Below are 25,571 nucleotides of genomic sequence, written 5' to 3' on the forward strand. Positions count from 1 at the left end.
AAGACTGTTATTAGTGTCCCTACAATAAACCACACAATATTTTTACTTTGACTACATGAGAGTGATTTAATTTTTCTCTTAATCTCTATTGTGTCCAAGCTTTGTCCATTCAAAGCAGAGGATCTTATTTGCTATGTATACTTGATATTTCTGTGGAATACACTTACTGGAAATTTCCTTTGTATGAAAAATGCACAGAGAAGCAGATTCACGATTCCTTGGTGGTTTAGTTGGCTTGAGAGAGAGACTGGATTATCCACCACAATCATGCTTCAAAAACTTAACTCATATTGTTTATAGCCTCAAGAACACAATCATCAAGTAATTATTTTGACCAGAAAGTAGTGGCTCATTTCCTGAGACAGAAACACATTGTACAAAACTGTTGCTTTCCAAAACTCCAGAGATTGTGCATTGCCGTATCCCCGATCAACACTGAATGGAAAAGAGCACTGATATACATGCTTCCACAAACTTGGGGCTAAAATGGGCTCAAATAAAAGTTGCAAGATGGGGGCTGGCACTGTGGCATTGTAGCCTAAGATTCTGTCTGCTGTGCTGGCATCCCTTATGGGCACCGGTTCTAGGTCCAGCTGCTCCTCTTCCAATCCAGCTCTTTGCTATGGCCTAGGGAAGCTGTGGAAATGACCCAAGTGCTTGGCCCCCGCACCCACTTGGGAGACCTGGTTGAAGCCCCTCGCTCCTGGCTTCCGATCGACCCAGCTCTGGCCATTGCTGCCATTTGGGGGGTGAATCAGCGGATGGAAGACCTCTCTGTCTTTTCCCTCTCTCCTTCTGTAACTCAGCCTCTTAAATAAATAAATAAATGTCTTTTTTAAAAAAAAGTTACAAGATGGAGAGTCAGTAGAGAAGAAGAGCAACTTCAACTATAATAAGCACTATAGTTTCTGGATGGTGGGGAGGATTCAGGGGTAAACAGTGAGGGCATAATAGAGAAACTTCTGCAGAGGTACTGAGGATCTAACACAAAGCAATCCAGGCTTATGATCCATCCTGGTTGCACAGTCTCCTGCAGCCTAAAGATGACCCTGGGGCCAAAGAAATGAGTGTAGAATCATACCCAGTTAACTGACACTTCATAAGGCACTTTTTTTTTGAAAAACTTTCCTCTTAAATTTAATAAGAATACAGATAACAGAACAAAAACAAAGAGAAATTATGTCTTTAAAAAATAAACAAATAAATGTGAAAGCTGAAGTTTGACAAATTCTCTTCCATTGTGTTGCATTTCCCTTTCCTTTTAAACTGATTTTCTTCTTTGACTGCATTGTATAGCAGCAACTGTCCTCATTGACAGTATTCATGTTTAAAAATTTGCTCTATCAAAGCATGTTTGTTAGAAGAAAAAGGTGTGGTCCAGCTAGCTGAAGCATTGGGTTTCCATCGGTAGCAAAGGAAAAGGAGACACCTTTGATTATATGGCCTCTGTGTTTCCAAAGTGAATTCTACAGAACAGCAATTTCAAGAGATTTCAGTTGGCTCTCGAGTTTTAAAAAATATTAAGAAACATACAGCCCAGGCCGGCGCTGTGGTGCAGCGGGTTAATGCCTTGGCCTGAAGCGCTGGCATCCCATGTGTGCGTCGGTTCAAGGCCCAGCTGCTCCACTTCTGATCCAGCTCTCTGCTGTGGCCTGGGAGAGCAGCAGAGGGTGGTCCAAGTCCTTGGGCCCCTGCACCCACGTGGAAGACCTGGAGGAAGCTCCTGGCTCCTGGCTTCGGATCGGCACAGCTCTGGCCATTGCGGCCAGTTGGGGAGTAAACCATCTGATGGAAGACTTCTCTTCTCTGCCTCTCCTCTCTCTGTGTAACTCTGACTTTCAAATGAGTAAATAAATTTAAAAAAAAAGAAACATATAGCCAAAGGAATGGCAGTAAGTTCTGTTTCCAAAGGAATTCTGAGAACTTTTAATACATTGATACTTCTGATCACCATGAAGACACATCAAGCTGAGTTTCCTGAATTGTTATTTCTTTCAATTATTTTGTCTTAGATTGTTTTCTTTATTTTTCTTTTTTTACTTGTCTGTCTGCATGTAGCCTTTAGGTTTGAACTCACTTTGGGAACTTTGCCTTACACTAGTTTCCCCCTTATCCATAGTTTTGCTTTCCATGATTTGAGTTATCCATATTCAATCATGGCCTAAAAATGGAAAATTCTAGAAATAAACAATTTATAAGTTTTAAATTGTGCACAATTTTGAGTGACATGTCCTGCCTTGGACATTGAATTGTCCGTTTGTTCAGCTGAAGGGAGATTGCATTCACATAACTTTTATCACAGTACAGTGTTGCAATTGTTCCATTTGTTTAGCTATTGTTTGTAATGTCTTACTGTGCCTAATTCCTAAATTAAATTTTAGATTTTTGGGGCTGGTTCCATGGCGCAGTAGGTTAATCCTCCACCTGCTGCACTGGCATCCCATCTGGGCGCTGGTTCTAGTCCCAGCTGCTCCTCTTCAGATCCAGCTTTCTACCATGGCCTGGAAAGGCAATGGAAGATGGCCCAAGTGCTTGGGCCCCTGCACCCATGTGGGAGACCGGGGCAAGGGGGTGGGAAGCTCCTGACTCCTAACTTCAGATCGGCACAGCTCCAGCCATTGTGGCCATTTGGGGAGAGAACCAGTACATGCAAGACCTTTCTCTCTGTCTCTCCCTCTCTCTGTAATTCCAGCTCTCAAATAAATATATAAAATCTTTAAAAAACTTTTTAAAAAATTTTTGTACTTTTATCTATAGGTACAAGTAAAAATATTATGTGAGAGGGTCTTCTAAAAGTTCATGAAGGGGTTGCATGACACAGTGGGCTAAGCCGCTGCCTGCAACTCTAACATTCTACATTGGAGTGGTAGTTTGGGTCTCAGTTGCTCCACTTCTGATCCAAATCAGCCTTCAATAAATACATTTTGAATGAAAAAAATGAATGGAGGGTTTATTTTTGGATGAGCACTAAGATTAATTATCCTTTTAGGTATTTGTTCACTGGAATTGAACCCTTTTTTTTACGTGAATGTCAGATTCAAGAATGATTGCATTACAGAGATGGGCATAGAAATAAGAAGTGGGTAAATTAGCTCTGGATTTGAACCAGAGATTGGAGGGGCAAAGCATTGCTGGCAGACTGAATGGAGAGGAGGTTTAGGGTGGCAACAAACACAAGGAGCTGAGGGACAAAAGAAATGGAAAAACTAAAAGGAGCATGGTTACATTGAACATACCATTTGCCCAAAACACTTCCTTAATGAAAGTACGAGCCAACCCCACTCTAAAGTCATTTATTTGTCTCAGTTTTAAACATCTTAATGTGACTCACATATTGAATAGATCATTGGCTTTGCATGGGGACTAGTTAGCTACAGGATGCCTCTAATGTGTAATTTTCCTGGTATCTTTTATGAACTGTTGTCTATGTAAGTGATCTAACAGAGGTCTGTTGGAGAAAACACAGCTCAAATGTCCAAGAACCATTTCTCAAGAAAAACATGAAGTCAAAATGAAGATATAGCAATTTTGAGCATCACGACCCCAATTCTCTCAATGTTCTGCTCGAGGAGAGAAAAAAGACAAATTCACAACTGAATGCTCAGTTTACCTCTCACACTCACAATTCCCACATTGTTGAGGAAACTTGTCCTGAACACGGATGTTGCAGCTTTGATTTTCTTTAGTTTTTCGAGGTGGCTACTCAGAGGGTGAATACAAGACATTCAGATACTATTCTGATGCAGCCTGGGTTCCTTTAGCCAATCATGCACCCAAAGATGGGTGGTGTTTTCTGAGTAACCAAGGATCCAGGACAAATAGGAGTTTTAGAAAGTAGTGACTGGCCCCAGGCAGGAAGGCTGTGGTATGGGGAGAATGAAACTGCGCCCATACCTCTAATGCCACCAATGTGGAATTCATCAGACCCCAGTGTCTATCCCTCAGCTTGTTGTTCACTGTCTTCTCTTTGATACTGGCAAATCAACTTTTGATAAAGACTAACTCACTAAATTAACAGAGTGCATAAGAGTCAGGCAGGCCCCACAAAACCCCAAATCACAAAGATTCAATGATCACCTCTAGAGTTAACATCTCAGTGCTACTCTATTCTAAAACAATTCCCCAGAACCTGAGGCCCAGATCACACAAATCTACCCATGGACCCTAGACTGACGGGAGCCCATTTTGCTATCATAAAATACTCAAGAATCCCTTCACTGACCAAAGGAAGGCCATGAGCTCTGTGCACCAAAACCAGAGATCCATGCATGAGCTGATCACGCACTGCTCAATCTGTATCACTCAGTAAGATCCACCACTCTGAATCCATTGGGGAGTCTGGGAATTCAGCTCTAGCTACCTTGTTCTGTGCATTATAAAATCAACAGTTTCTTCCACGACCCCGATGACAGTGATTAGCTTGCTGCATGTCAAGCAAGTAGAACTGGGTGTTCTGAGGTTCAAGAGCAAGAGCAACCAGGAACCCTCGATGCATCCTTACGACCCCATTCCTTGTCCTTGGTCATAAACCTCCATCGGGATGCACTTGGGATTTGAAGCTGGGGCTCCTGTGCCATGACTCGGCCCTCAGTCCCTCCAGGCTTTGCTAGAAGGGCCATGGGGGGATCTAGTTTCACCTTGAAATGGTCTCAAAATGGGCACCTAACACTCACACTGAAATAATAGTTACAGACGTTCTCAAAAGACATAAGTGGCTTGGGTAGGTTCTGTAGCAGTTGAAACTCGGAACTATCCCTCTTCATTGAGACCAAGTTTAAACTAGTGTCCAAATCTCTGCTGCACTTTAGCAGACACCATCTTTATTCTGGTTTTCCATCAAAGCACCATCTAGTTTCATCTGAGGCTCGGTCACACCTGGCTCCAGAGCTAATCCCACATCTTTGATGCCACCATGCATGTTCAGTCTTGCTGAAGGGAGTCCAAGACCCTCACCCTCATGAGTTGAATGCCCAAGATTTCGGGCAACTCGGGTCTTGGTTACATCCTTACTGACAGAATTAACATATGAGTTGCAGGATGTGGTAATGAGGAACATGCTTGGCTCAGGGTCTGGCAAACAGCAGAGTCTCTATAAATGATTATCACTGTTGCTGCTGCTACACTATTAGGTCTGCTGGGCACACATGTGTCCCAGACCTGTTGGAGCCTCTTCACTCCGTGCCCAGATTCCCATCATATCCCCATTTCTCCATTCGCCCCTGTGTCTGAGTCCTGTCCTCAGCTCCTATGCAGAATCCAGCCAAGTTGCCAAGTCCTTTCCCTTCCTCTTCCTGGAAACTGGACTCCTGATTGCTGCTACAGTTTTGTTCCAGTCCAGATGGAACCTTCCCTCCATGTTGCATCAGGTCCTACTTGCACACACAGATACTTGAACAATTTTAGCATCACTTCAGCTGGGAAGCACCTGCATTGCATCCCACTCATTGATGTCAGCCAGGGTCCAAGTCACCCAAAGCCTTGGAGGTCCTTTCCTTTGCAGTCGTTTGCCTCTGTATTCCCAGAAAACCAAGATGCATAGAAGTGTGGGCAGAGAAATACAGACCCTGGTAATCATGGGACCAAAAATGGATATAGATGAAGAGAGTTCTCCTGCAGAAAAAGCAGGCATCTGAAAGCCAAAGATATCCCAGATATGCTTGAGCTATGAGGCCACATCTCTAACCTCCTCACCTAAACAACCTATCTAAGAACAGTAAGAACCCTATGTCCCACTGGAGATCCTGTAACATTCAAATAAGCAGCCACAGGAGCCTCTCTGTAGGGCACAGAAACAGAAGTTCTTGTAGCAGGAAAGAAAATAAAAATAACAATGTTGAAGTCCAATGTCACTGTGTTCCCTGTTAGCTAGGAACCACAGTAAGTACTTTACACGCTACTAAGCTTTAGTCGCTTTCACCCGACTCCTGGGGTCTGTGTGGTGACGCAGCACCTCTTGCCCCCACCATGCTCCTCCTCTCAGAACGAATCAGCCTCAACAGTGGTAGTGCTACTATGCTCATTTTATAGAAAAATAACCCATAAGTTAAAGAAGTTGGATAGTTTTCTAGAGGCACGCAACAAGTAAAGATAAGGGCAGGGACTGACTGCAGGTGCAAAGAAGTCTGTAGTTTTCCATCTCAAATCCTTCTCGGAAAACCAAGTGTGATCACTATATCCATAATGGGATTTGGGAGAATGGCATAGAGTGGTCCAGCCTCTGAATCTAGTAGGAGAGCTGCAGCAGCTAGAGAGAAACATGACTCCCATTTCTCTAGGCCCAAACGAAGCTGGAAAGAAAAACTGATACTCAGTGGCTAAAGCCTGTGGGTCCAGTTCTGCCACCTTTGGCTTGACACACTCCACTGGGCAGCCTTTTCCAAGAGAAAAAGAATGAAGCCACACACCAGAGGTTCAAAACAGGCAACAGAGACGGAGGTGACCTTGGACCAGCTTGTCACTCCCTACCCTCCAAACAGACTTGTCCGCGCTAATCCAATGCCTCCTCTCCACCACTCCCATCTCCCTCTGCTACAGGGAGTCTCCAAGTTGTTCAAGGAAAATGAGTATCAGGGTAAAAACGATGCTAGGGCTTTGAATATTTTGGACCCCCAAAACTTATTTTTCACTTTCATTCTTCCCACAAACTTTTTGATGTCCCCTTGTGTGTGCTTGCTGAGGGATGGTTCTGATCCCGTTTCTCTACCACACAAATCACCGTCAACCTGCTTGGCCAGCAGCTCCTGGCTCCATTGTCTTTCCCTCTTCATCACCTGAGTATATTCTACTTCTGCATTTTAGTGGGTTCCAGAAAACATAATTGAGGGATAAGCCCCCATTCTTTCCCACCCTCAGCTGACTTTTCTCCAATATATTAAAGTTCACATTCCATAACCCACAGACAAATTCAAGGGCCTTCATCAACCTGGAATTTGGTTTAGCCATTGGTAATACTAGTTTTCTTACAAGCAAAAAGTAATATAAATTATGATTTTTAAGTTAAACTTGTATTTTAGAATTTTCTTTCCTTTGTTAAAAGTATTTTTGAAAGATACCCCAGAGACACTTACCCTGATCCAGCCAGCGAGTGGAACTGGAGCTCTTTCTTCCTCAGCTTCCTACCAACAGAGTTTATTAATTCTAAATGCCACCCTCACTTAAAAAAATCTCTAGTTTTCCTTATCAGTTACACAGGAACTGAGTTACTGATAAACTGGAACTGACAAATTGTGCAGTTCACAAATGTCAATTGCAGCCTTCACTACATTGTTCTCTGTTAGAAAAACCCTTGCCGAAATTCTGGTTCCAACTGTGGCACTGCCTCCAGAAATGACAGAATTTCATCTCCACTGTGCTTTGCCTTCCTCGAGGGTGACTTTGCCAGGCGTGGAGGGCATGTCATCTAGGTGGCAGCTGCTTCGATGCACAGGAGCAGCTGGGCAGCTCAAGCTTCCCTCTCGCTGCAGCTCCCTAACAGCAGCAGGTGCACAATTTTGCAACAAGTTTTGCTGTCCGTGTTTCAACATCAGTGTTTTGAAAACTGGCTGCGGGAGTGTCCACTGAGCTCTCATGCATGGATTCTGCACACATTGTGCCCCGCAATCTGCAGAGGCTGACAGGAGCACCACAGAGGCTAATTACCTAACCCAAAGCAGCGGCTGGTACAAGGGAAAGCCAGACTCCAACACCCCCCCCCCCCCAATCCATGGACTCTTTCCACGAGCCCCTAGTGACAAAAGCTAGATAAGCTGCAGCAAATACAAGAAAGAATAGGGACTAAATGCAGGTCTACAGAAATCCAGAGGTTTCTGTCTCAAATCCTATATGTGTAGTAGCGAAATTGAATTAAGAGTATTCATAATGAGATTTCTGGGGCAATGGCGTATGAATAGTTTGGCCTCAGAATTTGGTAGGAGAATTATTGTGTCATCTATGGAGATGATGCTACACCTGTCCCACATCTCACTTTTTTTTTTTTTTTTTGCAGATGCTTGTAATAGAGATTCAAGGACACGTGTTGCATTGTTGGAATTTCAGATAAAACAACTTTATACATGCAATTATTTTTTTCAAATTTTTGATGGCTTTCAAATAATGTGGAAGTACCATCTGCCAAAGTCCTCCCAAATCAAGGAGCTAGAGCCATGAGCTTTAGGCACAGCCTGGTTTAGGCACAGCCTGTTTCCTTTCACCAGCTGTGTGGCTGTGGCAAATTCTCTTACCTCTCTAAGTCTCTTGTGCAAAAGGTATGGTTGAGGTGTCATGTGTATTCTGTGTTAATGAATTCTAGTGCTCTTTGCCTTCACATATGCTCATCTTATTTCACCCAGCACAACTGTGTTTAACATGAAAACAAACCTTCAAACCGTACTTCGAAAGATGGAACTAGCGATAACATGTGCTATATCTAAATGTCACATCTATGTCAAGTCAAGAATACAATTTGCGTAGCACTTGACCTTAATAATCTTGGTCCTTTTCTTTTGTATTTTTATTAAGACCTTAGTGCCGCAAAGGGAAGCAAATAACCTCTTCTCTTTACATATAGTCATCATACATAAAAAATAAAAACCCACGGCAAAGAAACAATGGTGGAATACAATTACACAGTAGACCATCTCTAGGGACCATGATTTCGAAATATGATGTCATCTATCATTTATCTTCCACTGCTAGAGAACTGGAGAAAATACACCTAAGCAATAAGTCCAAAAGTCCTTATTTATGTTTCCAACATTGGACACTAAGAAAGATGCAGAAGAGGGTGAGACCCGTTCCCGATCTCAAGGAGCTTAAAATGGGGGAGGGCAAAGAGAAGAGGAGAAAGATGGCGATTTCATAGTGCCAAATCTGTAATTAGACAGAAATTTGCAACAATCACATTTGTTCTAGTTTGTTCATTCATTTACTTGGTTTTAGTTATGGTGAGCTGGGGCAGGCATAACAGCATCTCACATTGGAGTGCCTGATTGGAGTCCCAATTACTGCGCTTCTGAGCCAACTCTCTGCTAATGAGCTTGAGAAAACAACAGATGATGGCTCAAGTACTAGAATCCCTGCCACTCATGTGGAATTTCAGAATCCTGGTTTTGGCCTGACCCATCCATGACTGATGAAGATGTTTGGGGAATGAACCAACGAATGGAAAATTTCTCTCCCTCTCCCTCTCCCTCTCCCTCTCCCTCTCCCTCTCCCTCTCCCTCTCCCTCTCCCTCTCCCTCTCCCTCTCCCTTTCCCTCTCCCTCTGTCTCTGTCTCTGTCATTCTGTCTTCCAACTAAATGAATAAGTCTATTTTAAAGTTAGAGTGAGTTATTTGAGGGACTGTAGTCTTTATGCAAGCGTGGAACAGTACTTCATCTGTCTTGCATGCTTGAGCTGTAACTGTGCCCTAGTTCTCTGTCTCTTGATATCCTTTACCATCATGAGTATAATGACAGCAGTAGTAGAACTTGAACCATCTCTGCTGTGCACTGATCTTTCAAAGACACCTATGTACTTGACTGAGGTTAGAATGAATCACAACAACATTTTGAATGTTCTCACCAACACTTGTAAAATCTAAAGCCAGCATCCATCACAGTCCTTCAGAAAGTAACAAAGAAGCTCACATCTGGGGCCTGAGCAGTCACGAGTAGTCTCATGGAATTTCTCCTGAATAATCCTTCCGTCTGCAAGGGCTGTCCAAAATGTGCAATGGCAGAGACTCTCAGAGACCCACTCAGAGAGGAGAGCCTAGGCCTTTGCCCCTTCTGAGGTATCTCCTTAGGCCTAGAGTGTTTTTTTAAGGTTATTTGTTTTTATTTATCTAAAGTACATGTATGGCTATATGATAATAAGTTCATTCAGATCTTACATGATTCCATACTGGATACAAACTCTTCTCATATTCAGGAGTTCACTTGGCTGTTCTTGGTTTTGCTAAAGCCTTCATAATGGACTCTTACACACTTTGATATGATCTATAAAGATCAAAGCCTTTGGCTTATAATTACAGTGGTTTCTCTCCCTTTCTTTGCAAACTAAAAAAAAAAAAAAAAAAGAAAAATTATAACCAGGCCTAAAAGCTAGTGTTTCAGTCTTACTCTCACTTCTATGCCCAAGTTCAGGGAGGATTCTCATTCACCTGAGAGTGAATTTGGGATTTGTGGAAATAAGAATTATGTCCAGACCATATGTTAGCCTGGAAGAAAAATAATTTTGACCTGAAAAGCCAGATTTCTTCTCTCTCTTTCTTTCTCTCTCTCTCTCTCCTTCTCTCTCTCTCTCTCTCATTCACACACACACACACACACACACAAACACATTTATCTCTTCCTTCTCTAAAAGAAAAGAGTGGTTTCTATAAGACACATTTCCATCTCCCAACATTTTCACAAGCTCCACAAGTTTTCCGTCAGCCTTGGGTTGTTTAAGCAAAAGAATGAGCAATTGTGTGGCTAGAAATTGTGAGCTCTCAGTAAACGGTACCTTGAGTAGGTGTGGCAGCCAGCCTCCAAGATGGGCCCCAGTGAGCTCCACCTGCTGGTGTTCAAACCCTTGAGTTGTCTGCTCAGACACTGTGCCATGGCAGTGTGTGTGTGCTTACTTTTCATAAGCTTAACTAAAATTCCAGAGAGGAGCCACTTAAGAGGGAAGAGCTTTGGCCTGCAGTTTGGAGGTCCAAAGTCTAAAGTCAGGTGGCCCCATTAGTCTGGGATTTGGTGGAGGCAGCTGGCAGAGAAGGTGCTGACAAAGGGTTGCATGGTGAACCAGAGAGACAGGAAGAGGCTGGTAGAACCCACCATCTAATAAAAGAACAACTTTCTGAGGACATGGCCCCCAGTGAGCTGAAAATCTATTAGGCCCACCTCTAAGATGCTCTAATTAGATCGGGTCTCCACTCTTACTCCACTAACATTAGTGCAGTGACCACTAACAAGAGACTTTGGGATTTAAATATGTGATCTGGGGGAGCCAAATCCTGTTGAAACCCTAATACAATGTAATGTAAAACTAAGAGATTGCATGCCATTTCCAAGTTAGGTTATAAAAGGCACCCAGTATCTACCTAGGTCTGCCTCTCTTGAATCACCCACCCCAATAGAAGACCAATCATGAGCAAACCTATGGAGTAAAACCTCCTGGGAGGGCCGGCGCTGTGGCATAATAACCGTTCTCCACCTGTGGTGCCAGCATCCCATATGAGTGTGGATTCATATCCCAGCTGCTTGTCTTCCTATCCAGCTCCCTGCTAATGTGCCTGGGAAAGAAGTAGAAGATGGCCCAAGTGCTTGGGCCCCTGCACCCATGTGGAAGATCAGAAAGAAATCCTGGCTCCTGGCTTCAGATTGGCCCATCTCCAGCTGTTGTGGCCACTTGGGGAGTGAACTAGTTGGTGGAACACCTTTCTCTCTGTACCTCTACTTCTCAAATAAATAAAATCTTAAAACAAAACAACAACAACAAATACCTCCTGCCCACAGCCAAATGAGTGAGTTTAGAAAGAAATCCTCCTGGTTCAATCAAGTCTTCAGAAATAACCAGTGATGGTCAACAACTTGACCACAGCTTCCTGAGAGACCCCGAGGCAGAAGCACCCAACAAAGTCACCCAGTTTCCTGACCTTTGGAGACTGAGTGAGGAAACAGGTGTTCCTTGTATAAACTGCTATATAATAGGCGTAATTTGTTACACAACAACAGATACCTAAACACAGGCCTATAACTATTTTCCTTTTGGATCTAACACCAAGAAAGTAGAAGTCATGAGTAGTTCCTGGTATGAAATGATGAGCTCATCATTGTTATTGAATCATATTCACATTTCTCTTACAAGGCTGCCAAAAATTCAACTTCTACTCAGTGGGTCTTTTGGGGTTTGTGTCATTGGGAAGCCATTGCTGCTATAACTGTGGGGTTTCTATTATCAGAGGAAACTTCTGGTGTTACAGACTGTTCCCATAGCCCTTAAGAGCACTTCTTCCCTAGTCTAATCAGATAAAGCATATGGCCTTCTATGTATGTATTCTAGATCAATACATCGATCAGAAGAAGCAAAGTCATGTTATCATGGAGAGCACATCTTATCAGACTGCCCCTGAAATATGGGTGTGCTCCCATTCAGTGTGGTCACCAGTGGTATCTGGAAGATTCCAAGGGGACAGGTCTTTGCAGGTAGTGAAGAAACCCCAGGGCTGCCAGGAGTGCAGTGAGAAGGCAGCAGAGGTTGGGGTAGGAGAAGCAAGGGCTTGGGATGGCAGAGGCAAGGGCAGAGCTAGGCCTTGGGCAGGGGCTGTGACTTTGGTGAACAATGCTCTTCTACTTCATCAGAAATGCTCCTGTGATGGATAGCTTCCTGTTTTAGCGACCTTGGCTTCCTGAAATCTCAAACCCTTTGCCTTATAAGACAGCGAAGGCATAAGGGGAAAATGTGATCTGTAGGTCATATTTCCCGTATCTGCCCTGGGGGGTGGCTTTTGTTCTCTGCTGCCTTCTAACAATGTAAGAGCAGGAGAGAAAAGGTTGGTTTGTGGATCGTGTTTTCTCTCATTCTTTCCTGCTATTTAAGTACATGTCAACATTTTCCATCATGGTTCAAAGTCTTCTAAAACCTAGAGATCCTAAAACTTCCATCTGTGACTGATAAAATTTAAAGATGTAATTAATTTACTGAAATTACCCAATCCTATAAATATGCATGACAGATTTCCCCATGAGTTTAAGTCCAGCTATTTTGACACATTCTAAGAAAATTTTTACTTAAAAAGAAAAAAAATTATTGTGGAAAGAGGAAATTAAAAAAAGGAGGGGGTAGGGTTTGGAATCCACAGAGCCCAGACAGCTGAAATTTTGGGAAGCCATTGTGGTCATCCACTTAAAATTGTTTTGTTTCAAGATCTGTTCTGTTCTCTTGAAATCAAGTTTTCCAACAGATGACACATCTTTTTAAAAACAGCAGTTTATTTGTCAACGTAACTTGTGTAATACACAGCACATAATATCTAATAGGGACTGGTCTGACGCACAAAGCACTGGAATGTTGAGGAACCACAGTCATTTTAACATCATGTATTCTGACTGTATAAGTAATGTTTAGTGAAAAGAGAATTGTAAATGTATACAAAATCGTAAACATACTCTAAGCATTAGGGTCAGTACTCAATAGATGTCCCTGCATCTAAACAGCAGCCAGAATCAATGGGAAACGGGAACCCAATGCTTACTGAGTACTTGCTACATGGCTGGCAACTTTCTATTGAGTCACTCTGTCACGCAACATGGAGTTTCCACAGCCAGGCATGATGGGAAGTGCGGCATGAGGTCCATTTTGCTTGTTTGTTTACCCATTTTCACTTCATATCATGGAATTCTTACCGTACTCTTCATAGTAAATGCCCAACAGATGTAGCAGGTGGAAATAACTTCATGCTTTCCCAGAGAGCACTTTTTGTTAGGCTGCCCTTGCAATCTGCAGTCTGCCTCTAATCAGAGACAGAGGCCCTAATAGCTACCTAATATTTTGAGATATTCAAGTACTTAGAGATAATCATTTTCTAACGTGATCACACAATTTTCTGCCAGCCCAATTTCTAAGTGTGTGTGTGTGTGTGTGTGTGACTATAACTGTAATAAAGTGGAAATAATCTCGGTTTTCTAAGCATAGTGATAAAGGTACAACTCACACAGGCAAAGACTAAGACAATTTAAATTAAGACATCTGAAGATACCCCACACAGAGTGTAAGCAAACGGCTGGAGAAAATGTTACAACACACACACACACACACAACACACAGATGTTGCTTGGCCGACAATGAGATTTTATCCCAACCATCCAGCATAAATTAAAGACATAGTTAAGTTGAAAATGCATTTACGGCCGGCGCCGCGGCTCACTAGGCTAATCCTCCGCCTTGCGGGGCCAGCACACCGGGTTCTAGTCCCGGTCGGGGCGCCGAATTCTGTCCCGGTTGCCCCTCTTCCAGGCCAGTTTTCTACTGTGGCCCGGGAGTGCAGTGGAGGATGGCCCAAGTGCTTGGGCCCTGCACCCGCATGGGAGACCAGGATAAGTACCTGGCTCCTGGCTTCGGATCAGCGCGGTGCGCCAGCTGTAGCACGCTGGCCGCGGCGGCCATTGGAAGGTGAACCAACTGCAAAAAGGAAGACCTTTCTCTCTGTCTCTCTCTCTCACTGTCCACTCTGCCTGTCAAAAAAAAAATGCATTTAAAACACCTCTGTAGCTTAGCAGCACAGCACACTGTGCAGCAAATGTTGTTCTCCCTAACAAATGTGGGTGGACATGGATGTGTAGCTGCTGCTGGCCAGCATCACAACAGGGGACCATGCTGCATGGGGCTAGCCCAGGACAGACCCACACTTAGTATTTAAAGTACAGTTCCAGCTGAATGCATTTCAATTTGACCTCCTTGTAAAATCAAGAAGCTGTAAGTCAAACCATCCTGAGCTGGGGACCACCTATATATTTGCGTAGAAAGTGTGTGTGCAGTGAAAAAGGAAGGAGAGAAATTTTCAGTAAACAAGCAGAAAATACTATGTGTCCAAACTAATCCAGGGATACAAATTAAAATGAGTAAAATATAATTTTTATTCATAAAATTTGAAAAAAAAATTTTGAAAAAAAATTCTTTGAGTTATGATATCCACTACTGTCCTGAAATGCAGGGAGAATGTTAATATATAATCTGATATAACCTTTTTAAAGGATAATTTGAAAGTCTGAGTCAAAATATCTCTTAATTTAGCAATTTCTCTTCTAATACATTTGAAGGAATTATAACTGTTCAAAATTACTTACCTGCTCATTGACAATATCATCAAAAATTACGGGGAAAAAACTAAACATATAAAATAAAGAGCTGATTAGTCTATGCACTTACAAATAATAGAATATTCTGTGGCAGCAAATAGTGCAAAGTAATAATAGTTAAATAAACAGGAAACATTCGTGATGCACGTTAAGTGTTTAAAGAGTGAGTTTTGCAATTTCCACTTCCAATCAAGTTGGAGTGCAGGAACCGGATTTACCATCCTGTCCCCACGTCAGTGAGAAACTAGAAAAAATGGAGGAGTCAATGGCACTTGAGACATCGATGTGTTCTCTGAGAGATGGGACACAAATAAGAAGAGTCTTCGCAACTGTCCCAGCTTCCAGCCCAAACAGCTTCTGGGGTGTGGGAAAGGGAGAGGGGACACTTGAATCATAGAAGTCTCCCTGAGTTGCGGAATCTGAGCTGGGAGCCCAGGGCAGAGTACCGAGGAGGAAAGCACTGCGCGCTCAGAGATCTGTAGACCGTCTTCCTCAGTTCCTTCACCTGAGAGAGACTCATCACAGGCTTATGAGAAAATCTGAGGTTAGGGAGGGAGCATCCCACAAAATATGATGGAGAGATCGACCACCACAGTTCACACAAGGCCAGAATAGAACCTATTTTCTCTCTCCAGAATGGAGAGTGACATGATCCGTGTCAGTACTTAGAAATGCTTTGTCTCAATAAGAGTGTGAGTTAACCTTAGACTAAATGCTGCTGTGTTTACATGTAAGAAAACTAGAAGACCCCAACAGACCAAATTATTTCAGGGTGAATTAGTGTTTCAGAGCAAAACCAAAGCGTATTTACAAAAATACAAACATACGCAGCACTCAGCAAGTTCAAATTCACATTGTCAGGCTTACTAACCTATGCTACCCCTAATAAAGAGAGAAGTCAGTCAACCAAATCCCACCCAGAACTGCCATAGATGATGGAACCAGTGGGAAAGGACATTAAAGCAGCTATTGTTTCTGAATTCCATATGTTAAAAAACCAGATGAAAAATTGGAGTAAGTTGGCCGGCGCCGCGGCTCACTAGGCTAATCCTCTGCCTTGCGGCGCCAGCACACCGGGTTCTAGTCCCGGTCGGGGCGCCGGATTCTGTCCCGGTTGCCCCTCTTCCAGGCCAGCTCTCTGCTATGGCCAGGGAGTGCAGTGGAGGATGGCCCAGGTCCTTGGGCCCTACACCCGTATGGGAGACCAGGAGAAGCATCTGGCTCCTGGCTTCGGATCAGCGCGGTGCGCCGGCTGCAGTGCGCCGGCCGCAGCAGCCATTGGAGGGTAAACCAACGGCAAAAGGAAGACTTTTCTCTCTGTCTCTCTCTCTCTCACTGTCCACTCTGCTGTGAAAAAAAAAAATTGCAGTAAGCAAAGTGGCGGTAGTATAAAAAAGGCCCAAATAGAGATACAACAGACAAACATTTCAATATTTCAAATGCAGAACACTTAGTAAGGGATAGGACCTATACAAAATGAAACACAGAAAAAAAAAAAGGCCAGGGAATGAAATAAAACATCAGTGAATTGGAAAACTTCAATTGATCAAAATAAGTGTAATTGGAATTCCTGAAGAAGAAACAATGACCAAAAATGTCACAGATCTGGTGAAAATTCACCAGCCCAAGAAAGGAACTGAAACTCAAACACTGAAAACAGAAAGGAAATTATCCAAATTGTTCAAGAACAGTCATAACGAAATATTCTTAACACTCAGAAGAGAAAAGACATACCGCTACTTGAGGAACAAATATCTCAATGACATCATCATATTTCTCATGGAAGAAAAAAACAACTCAAGGAAGAGGATGAGGGAATAAACGGGGTAGGTGACTGGCCCAGCAATTAAGACACCAGTTGAGATAGTCACTCCAGACTGGACTGCCTGGCTGAGTCTCAGCTCTGCTTCCAAATGCCCTTAGCAGAAGCAGATACTAGCTCAGTATTTGGGTCCTTGCCATGACGTTGGAGACTCAGATTGAGTTTCAAGCTCCGGGATTAAATCTGGCTTCATCCCTGCCATTGCCATTTCAGGCATTTAGGGACTGAACCATGGATGAGATTCTCTCTCTCTCTTTCTCCCCCTCTAGTAATAAAAATAAACAAACAAAAACATTTTAAAGACCAAAATCTTCTGTCTTGTCTATATTTACTCTATAAAATATCATAAAAGGATGAAGATAAAATAAAGACTTTTACAGATTTACAACAGCCAAAAGAACGTAGCAACAGACAAGGATTAAAAGGCATTTTAAAGAAAGTCCTTCAAGCAGAAAGAAAGGATACCAGATACAAAACTGAAGCCAAACACTGGAAGGCTGAGCCTAGTTATGTGGGAAAGTATAATTCACCAATTAAAGCACTTCAAAGATGATGGATTAAAGCAGTAATGAGACTGTAATGGGAAATTTTTAATATATAAAAGTAAAATGTATAGCAATAGCACAAAAGACAGTAGAGAAGAAATGGAAGTTTCTGTTTAGCTCTTATAAAATGAGTTGTTAAAATATCACTTGAAGATACACTACACTATTTATAGATATATACTATGAGCCATAAAGGAATCAGTAAAATAGCACAACAAAGAGTTACTATGAATGAGCTTACAGTGGAGATCAAATATATAGTAAAAAATATGATGAATTGAAAAGAAGACACAAAAAGAGAAATGAGGGAAAAAAGAAAGGATGAGTCAAATAGAAACAAATGATTAATGGTTTAATCCCTACCATATCAACAATCATGTTAATTGTAAATGGACTCTGAACACTTCAACTAAAAGGTATTTTCAGATTGAATTTATGAAGCAAAGCCCAACAACATACTGTCAACAAGAATACAGCCTTACAAAGATGCAAATAGTTAAAAGAAAATGAAGCAAAAAGGTATTCCATATAATTGACAACCAAAGCACAGAGTGCTTATATTAATATTAGATAAATATTTTAGAACAAAAAATATTGTCAAGAATAGAGTCTTTCCATATAATAAAAGGTCAATTGATCTACAGACTATAACATTGTAGATATTTATGCTTCTACTAAGGGAGTTTCAAGATAACAACAAGGGAAAACTGATAAAATTACAAGGAGAAATAGAGAAAGTTGAAATTACTGTCAAAGATTTCAGTATCCCTCTTTCAGTAACTGGAAGAATAATGGAAAATCATGGAGGATACAGAAGACTTGAAAACCATTGTCAACCTAATTGACACTTTCAGAATTCACACAACAGTACCAGAATATTCTCAAGCTTGCAAAGGTCATTGCTGTGGTAGACCACATTCCAGTCCCTAAAACAAAGTTGTTGATGTAAGTTTAGACGGACTCAGTGAATAAAAGATGTTATAAGACAATAATGGGATTAAGCTTATAATATAAATAACAGAAAGATATCTAGAAACTTTAGAAATATTTGGAAACTAAGGAGCACATCTCTAAATAAGTAGAAGAAATCAAAAGGAAAGTAAGGAAGTGTTGAATTGAATCAAAACAAAAACACAACAAGTCAAAATTTGGGAGATGTTATAAACAGAGAAATTAATAACATTAAATTCCTGTATTAAAAAAGAATAAAAGTTACAAATCAATGCTCTTTGGCTATCACCTTAGATTCTAGGAAAAGAAAAGCAAAGACAATGTGGCAGTAGAAGAAAGGAAATGACATGAATCAATGCAGATAACAGTTAAACAGAACACAGAAAAACAATAAAAAAAACTCACTGACACCCAAAGCAGGTTGTTGAGATGATCAGCCAAGTAGATAAATAGCCACATTGACTAAGGAAAACAAGAAAGAAGACACAAATTACCAACAGCAGGAATAAGGGAGTTGACACCACTAGGTTTCTATAGATACTAAAAAGAGAATAATATTATGAACAATAAAAAATGATTTCTTGACACATATAATCACAGATACATTTCAAAATAATCATGTCAAGTGACAAAAGCCAGACAGAAAAGAATACATGCTTTATGATTCCATTTATATGGAGTTCTGCAGAATGCAAACTAATTTGCAGGGACACAAAGCAGACCAGTGGAAGCTTGTGGAGCAGCTGGAAGAAGTGAGGAGGCCTTGTCTTGACTGTCAAGGAACAGTTTTTTTTGTTTGTTTGTTTGTTTGTTTGTTTTTTCCATAATGGAGAATGGACGGTGAATGGGAGAGGGAAGAGGAGGTGAGTGGGAGTGGGGGTGGGAGGGCAGGTATGATGAGAAGAATCACTATATTCCTGAAGTTGTACTTATGAAATTTGCACTTGTTAAATGAACGGTTTCTTTGGGAAAAAAAAGAAGTGAGGAGGGCATTGAAAAAGGCATTTGGAAATTCTTGGTGGTTATGGATATATGCTGGTTGTGATTATAAACTCACAGACATGTACTATGTCAACACTTCCCAGAATGTACAATGTATAATTTACAATGTTTCATATTTCAACTATTCCTTAATAAATCTACAAGAAACAGCAGATTTAAAGTGTGTGTTATGATCTGAATGTATGAGGGCAAATATTCACACCTGCAAATGCACATGTACACACTCACATGCATATACACAACGCACAGAGACATAGGAAAAATGTTCCAGAAACAATAACCCCATTAGTAATTTGCATCAATAGTTTTCTGCCTGAGTAGGATTGCAAATAATCTTTTTTCTTTCTTTTGGTTCTTCTGAATTTCCTACAATGAAGGTACTACTTGTGAACATATATAACATGTTTCTTTCTTTTATTGTTCAGTATTTCTTTTATATTGGTTTATATTTCTGTATTAGGTCTACATGATAGTGATGATAAACACACCAGTCCCCAGTGTGGGGAAAAAATATCTATTCCTGCAAAGAAAGAACCTAGAGCATAAAAACTCAAAAGTCTAGGCTGCTCAAAAGTCAGATACAGCCCTGCAAGGATAGCACAGACTTAAAATGTGGTTCAAGACAAATGCCGGGAGGCAAAAGATGAGCCTCAGATATCTCTGTTTATTGCACGGTGTTCCCTTTTTCTTTTTTTTTCTTTTTTTTTTTTCTTTTTGACAGGCAGAGTGGACAGTGAGAGAGAGAGAGACAGAGAGAAAGGTCTTCCTTTGCTGTTGGTTCACCCTCCAATGGCTGCTGCGGCCGGCGCACTGCAGCCGGCGCACTGCACTGATCTGATGGCAGGAGCCAGGAGCCAGGTGCTTTTTCCTGGTCTCCCATGGGGTGCAGGGCCCAAGCACCTGGGCCATCCTCCACTGCACTCCCGGGCCACAGCAGAGAGCTGGCCTGGAAGAGGGGCAACCGGGACAGAATCCGGCGCCCCGACCAGGACTAGAACCCGGTGTGCCGGCGCCGCTAGGCGGGGGATTAGCCTAGTGAGCCGTGGCGCCGGCCGGTGTTCCCTCTTTCAAGCCTTCTCTCTCTCTGTGAGTGTCTCTCTCTCTCTCTTTCTCTCTCTCTCTCTCTCTCACACACACACACACACACACTTTTAATATATTCTCTATGAGAAGGCATTGGCAAGGCTCTGAATTTTGGCTCTGAGATTTGTAAGGTGCACAGAAAGACATATTCCAGATAAATATAAGAGGCCATGCAATCTTTCTTCTAATTCTAGGCAATATGACATCTAACTTAATTTAGACATTGAATCCTCTTTTTTTTTTTTTTTTTTTTTTTTTTTTTTGACAGGCAGAATGGACAGTGAGAGAGAGAGACAGAGAGAAAGGGTCTTCCTTTTGCCATTGTTTCACCCTCCAATGGCCTCCGCGGCCGGTGCACCGCGCTGATCCTAAGCCAGGAACCAGGTGCTTCTCCTGGTCTCCCATGGGGTGCAGGGCCCAAGCACTTGGGCCATCCTCCACTGCACTCCTGGGCCATAGCAGAGAGCTGGCCTGGAAGAGAGGCAACTGGGACAGAATCTGGCGCCCCGACCAGGACAAGAACCCAGTGTGCTAGCGGCGCAAGGCGGAGGATTAGCCTATTGAGCTGCAGCACTGGCCCCGAATCCTCTTATTTTAAAGTTGCAAGAAAGGGAGTTATGGTTGTATTAGTTTTTCATCACTGTACTGAAATGCCCGAGCAAGTTAACTTTACAGAGAAAAGAGGTTTATTTAACTCATAGTCTTGGAGGCTGAATGTCCAAGCATCACGGCCCAGGCTCTTGTAAGGGCCCCATGGTGGAGGCGTGTGTGGGAGGGAAGATGAGATTCTGAAACAGGAAGCCAGAGACACACTGGGTGGTCACAGACAGAGTGGGCCCAGGTAACAGCACTCCTGGGAGCACGACCAAGGGATTCCGTGAGAACCACTTTAATCCCTCAATGCTCCGCAGCAAGGCCCACGTCTTAAAGGTCCCTACCATCTCCCAATACCACTACCCTAGCGACCAGTCTCCCAGCACACAACCTCTGTCAAGGACAAACATCAATAACACAGCAATGACATGATATTTAGCTCCGTGAGAGCTTGTGAGGTCTGCAGTCTCTCGTTGTGGGGAATTCTTCCCCTAGCAACCTACTGTAATCAATTATAATCATTTATAATTTATTCCCAACTGTCAGCTATCTCTACACCAAGTTGTCCAAGGCTACTTTCTCCAAGGGCAGGGAAGAACACATGTGCTCATCACTCAGTCAGTGCTAAGGTGATCCAGGGAACCTGCAAACAGCACACTTCTTTCTCACACAGCTTTTATTTATTTATTTGAGAGACGTTTACCATGCTGGTTCTGTATCTCACATCATATGTTAGGTATTAGAATAAGATGGAATAACAGACAATATATATCATCATGGAAACAGACAGCTATCTACACTAATAACCATGGCAACACATGCAAGAGCACAAAGAAATATGTATCTCTAGTCATATGGAATTTTTTTAACTTTCAATGCCATCAAAACTTTAGCAATAGTAGATTCCTAGATATCTACTAGATATCTGAGATTTGGGAAGAATGAAAAATCTATTTCTCACTTTCAGTCTAAATCAAAAGAACAATTGAGTGGTATATATACACTATGTAGGACCACTCAGCTGTAAGAAAAAAATGAAATCTTGTCTTTTGCAACAAGATGGATGCAACTGTAAACTATTATATTTAGTGAAATAAGCCAGTCCCAAAATGATAGATATCGTATGTTGTCCCTGATCCAAGGTAACTAAGAGAATACCTAAATTGTAATATATTGGAGTGAAATGGACATTTTGAGATTCGATGATTGTTTACAGTCCTTGTCTCTTCTGTTGAGGAAAAGAGATTTTTTTCTACATACTATTTGTTGAACTCTTAGTGCAGGGCTAACTATAGAATCATTAAGTAAACTGAAAGTAGATCTTTGTAAAAATTAGGAGAGTGGGAATGGAGGGAGGAGGGGGAAGGGTTGGAGTGTGGGCAGGAGTGAGGTTGGGCAGGAGCATCACTACACTCCTAAATCTGTATATATGAAATACATGAAATTGTATAACCTAAATAAAGAACAATTTGGGGCCAAAATCTTGGCACAGGGGGTTAAGCCTCCACCTGCAATGCTGGCACTCCGTATGAGTGTCAGTTCAAGTCCTGATGGCTCCACTTACGATTCAGATCCCTGCTAATGCACTTGGGAGAGCAGGGGAAGATGGCGTGTGCTTGGGCCCCTCTCAAAAAGAAGGAGTTCGGAGCTCCTGGCTTCAATCTGCCCCACCCTGCATGTTGAGGCCATCTGAGGAGTGAACCAGTGGATGAAAGATCTCTCTTCATGTCTCTCCCTCTCCCTGCCCCCATAATTCTGCCTTTCAAATACATAAATAAGTACTGAAAAAAATAGGTAAGAAATACTTCAACAAATTAAAAGGCATATGGAAACTGGAAACAAAGAAAGGATCCATTGCCGGTCAGTCTTTATTATCTTTAATACATTAAGGGACCATACCAAAATTTTGTTAAAAATCTTTTAAAAATTGATAAAGCCAACAGATTACATAAGAAAAATGAAAATGTACCAGGTTGGTAAAAATCCTAATGTATGGCTTCTGAAAAAAAAAAATGAGCTGTTTTTCCAGGATGAATAGTTGGTTGCAGGGTCAAGTCAGAGATTTAACTGACGCCAGGACATCAGCTAAGAGATTCGGAGCTTCTCAGAACAGCTACCTCGACTTTTGATGCTCAAAAGTCAGCTGGGGAAATGCAACAGGAGATTGTGCACTGGTTCAAAAAGGCTTCCTGGTCCTTCTAGAAACTCAGCTAAAGATAGTCTTCTTGGTAAAATGCATTGTATCAGTCAGTATTTACCCCAAATTTTCAGAAGTCAGCACTGAGAGGCCTGAGCAGCAGAAACTCTGAACAAAAGATAATTTAAAGGCTATCTACATCCAACTCCCTCCCTTTATCAATGCTGACACTGAGTCCTGATCACGGGGCAGGATAAGCCAAACCCACGCTGCTGATTTGTGACAAAGTCAGGGACAGCCGTTGCTAAGCCAGAGGAGCCGATTTGTCTTTAGACTTTTTTTCTGGCTTAGGATCTCTGTTGTACCCAAAAGACTTTCCACTGGTTAACCTTTAGAAAAATCACCTGTGTTCTATATAAGTCACAGATGTTATTTGTTTTTGAAAAATTGCGTATTGTCAAGTTGTTGGGTGGTATTAATTATAAGATGAAGGAAGCTAGCATAGTGACAGTAACAGCTCCTTAATAACTACTCATTTCCTTTCCAACCTCAAAGACCTCATGCACAGCTCCTGTGCACTAATCATCTAGGAATGTAGATTATACTGGTTAACCTAGTACTTATATGTACACTCTCTATCAGAGAAATAAGAAAAATTGGAAGAGAAAGGATAGCGGTCAAAATTTATATGGAGAGGATCATTAAGGGTTGCTTCCTGGTGTCTTCTGCAGTCAGGGTGTATGAACAGCACACTTGGCCTAAGCTTAGGAGAATTTCTGTTTCTGCAATCTGAGCCTTTATCCTAACGCTTTTACTATGGCACAGTGCAATTTTAAACTACATAGTTCTATAGAAAGAGGCATTATATGGCCTGCAAAAGAAATGCCAAGGTTCTCGGCTAATCTATCTAATACAAGCATCAGTATCGGCAGCACAAGTTTGGCATCTAGGTTGCCATATGTGTTTTTCTCCAGGTGAGCCACCATATGAATCAGTGGTGAACCCACTACCACCACGCAGATGAGCACTACACCCCAGGGAAGGACAGAGCAGCAAGCTACAGGCACCAGGGGTCCTGTGTGCCGTCGTGAAGCAGATCCAACCACCATCCTTGTGTACCTGCCACCCCACACACTATTACGTGAAGGAGGAATAAACTCGGGTCTTGTCTGAGATGCTGTATTTTTAGTCCAACCTTAACCAATGCATAAGGTATCCTGTGCATCCCAGGACTAAGAGATGTCAACAAGACTAGCACTACGAAGTAGGGTTTGCCTAGGGAATGTTTATAAGCCTTGCAAGAGTAAAGGGAAGGACAGAGATTAAGGAAATGATCATACAGGGAATTGAAACTGTTTTTGATCTTTTCATTTTTTCTTCTCTTTCTCCATTACTTCTCATTCCCCTTTTTCAGCTAAGTTTTTTCAAAAACAACTGTTACTTAACAGAACCTCTGTGAGACATCTTGACAGATTATCTCACTGAACCCTCACTATAAAAGCATGAGCGGTTCTTTGGCTTGGAACACCTTGTGCTCTGGGTTCCAGCCTGGTGATCACTGTGGGACACTTGGAAGACAGGAATCCAGCAGATACGTGACTATGATGAACTCAGTTTCTTTATACAGTGGTCGTGGCTTCTGTAACTCAGATGATGCTGCAGCCCTCAAACACATTTGTTAAAAAAGTCTGGACATATGCTGAAATGAGAAGTACTTCCATTTATTTTGCATGTTTTTATACAATCTTCCGGGAGAGCCACCTTGGAGCTGTGACCAAATACCAAGGCAAATCAATGATTCCCGTAAGAAACTGGGTCACTTTTCATATCCATTAATAGTCTTTAGACAATTAACATGTATATTGTGTGTTTCCTAAGGCATCTGTATCTTTGAAACTATGTACTTGGAGGGCCTAAAACATTGACTTCTAACAGTCCTTCAATTCTTTATGAAAAGTTATAATTGAGTCATTGATTTAGGCTTCCAGTTTTAAATGGAGTTAATATACAGCATTTAAGTTTATATGTAGCATTTGGGATTCCTAAGAGAACTTAATTTCTAAGAATTAATTCATTACCTGGGAAGATTTCAGTCAAAATACTTAAGAAGAGAAATCAAATATATTGGCTTACAAATGCAGTTTAAAATATGTGGATGTATTTAGTTTGCTCAACTTGTAAATGGACTTACCTGTTTGTTAAATTGTACTGGCTTATTTGAATGGTATAATATGATTTTACCTTCAACCCACAATGAAGGGGATCTTTAATTTCTTTTTTTTTTTAAGATTCACTTATTTGAAAGTTAGAGTTACACAGAGAGAGGAGAGGCAGAGAGAGAGAGAGAGAGAGAGAGAGAGAGAGAGAGAGGTCTTCCATCTGATGGTTCACTCCCCAATTGGCCACAATGGCCGGAGCTGCACCAATCTGAAGCCAGGAGCCAGGAGCTTCTTCCGTGTCTCCCACACGGGTGCAGGGGCCCAAGGACTTGGCCATATTCCACTGCTTTCCCGGGCCATAGCAGAGAGCTGGATCAGAAGTGGAGCATCCAGGACTCAAACTGGTGCCCATAGGGGATGCTGGCACTGCAGTCGGTGTCTTTACCCGCTATGCCACAGCACCGGCCCCGTGATCT

At 42.0% G+C, this 25,571-nt stretch overlaps 1 protein-coding gene across 4 annotated transcripts in view; it reads right to left on the bottom strand.

Annotated features, from left to right (window-relative positions):
- The window catches only part of IL1RL1 (interleukin 1 receptor like 1), a 62,101-nt gene that overhangs the window by 28,265 nt on the left and 8,265 nt on the right, over positions 1-25,571 (bottom strand). For 3 of the 4 annotated variants that reach the window (XM_070069682.1, XM_070069680.1, XM_070069683.1), the window contains exon 1: positions 7,068-7,199. The exons of the other annotated variant lie outside the window; for it this stretch is intronic. The gene's annotated coding sequence lies outside the window, so the exon portion shown is untranslated. Of the gene's footprint in view, positions 1-7,067; positions 7,200-25,571 lie in introns of those variants that run through there. 4 annotated transcript variants of the gene reach the window in all.

This window comes from Oryctolagus cuniculus, chromosome 2, assembly GCF_964237555.1.
Source record: "Oryctolagus cuniculus chromosome 2, mOryCun1.1, whole genome shotgun sequence".
Lineage (NCBI taxonomy): Eukaryota > Metazoa > Chordata > Mammalia > Lagomorpha > Leporidae > Oryctolagus > Oryctolagus cuniculus.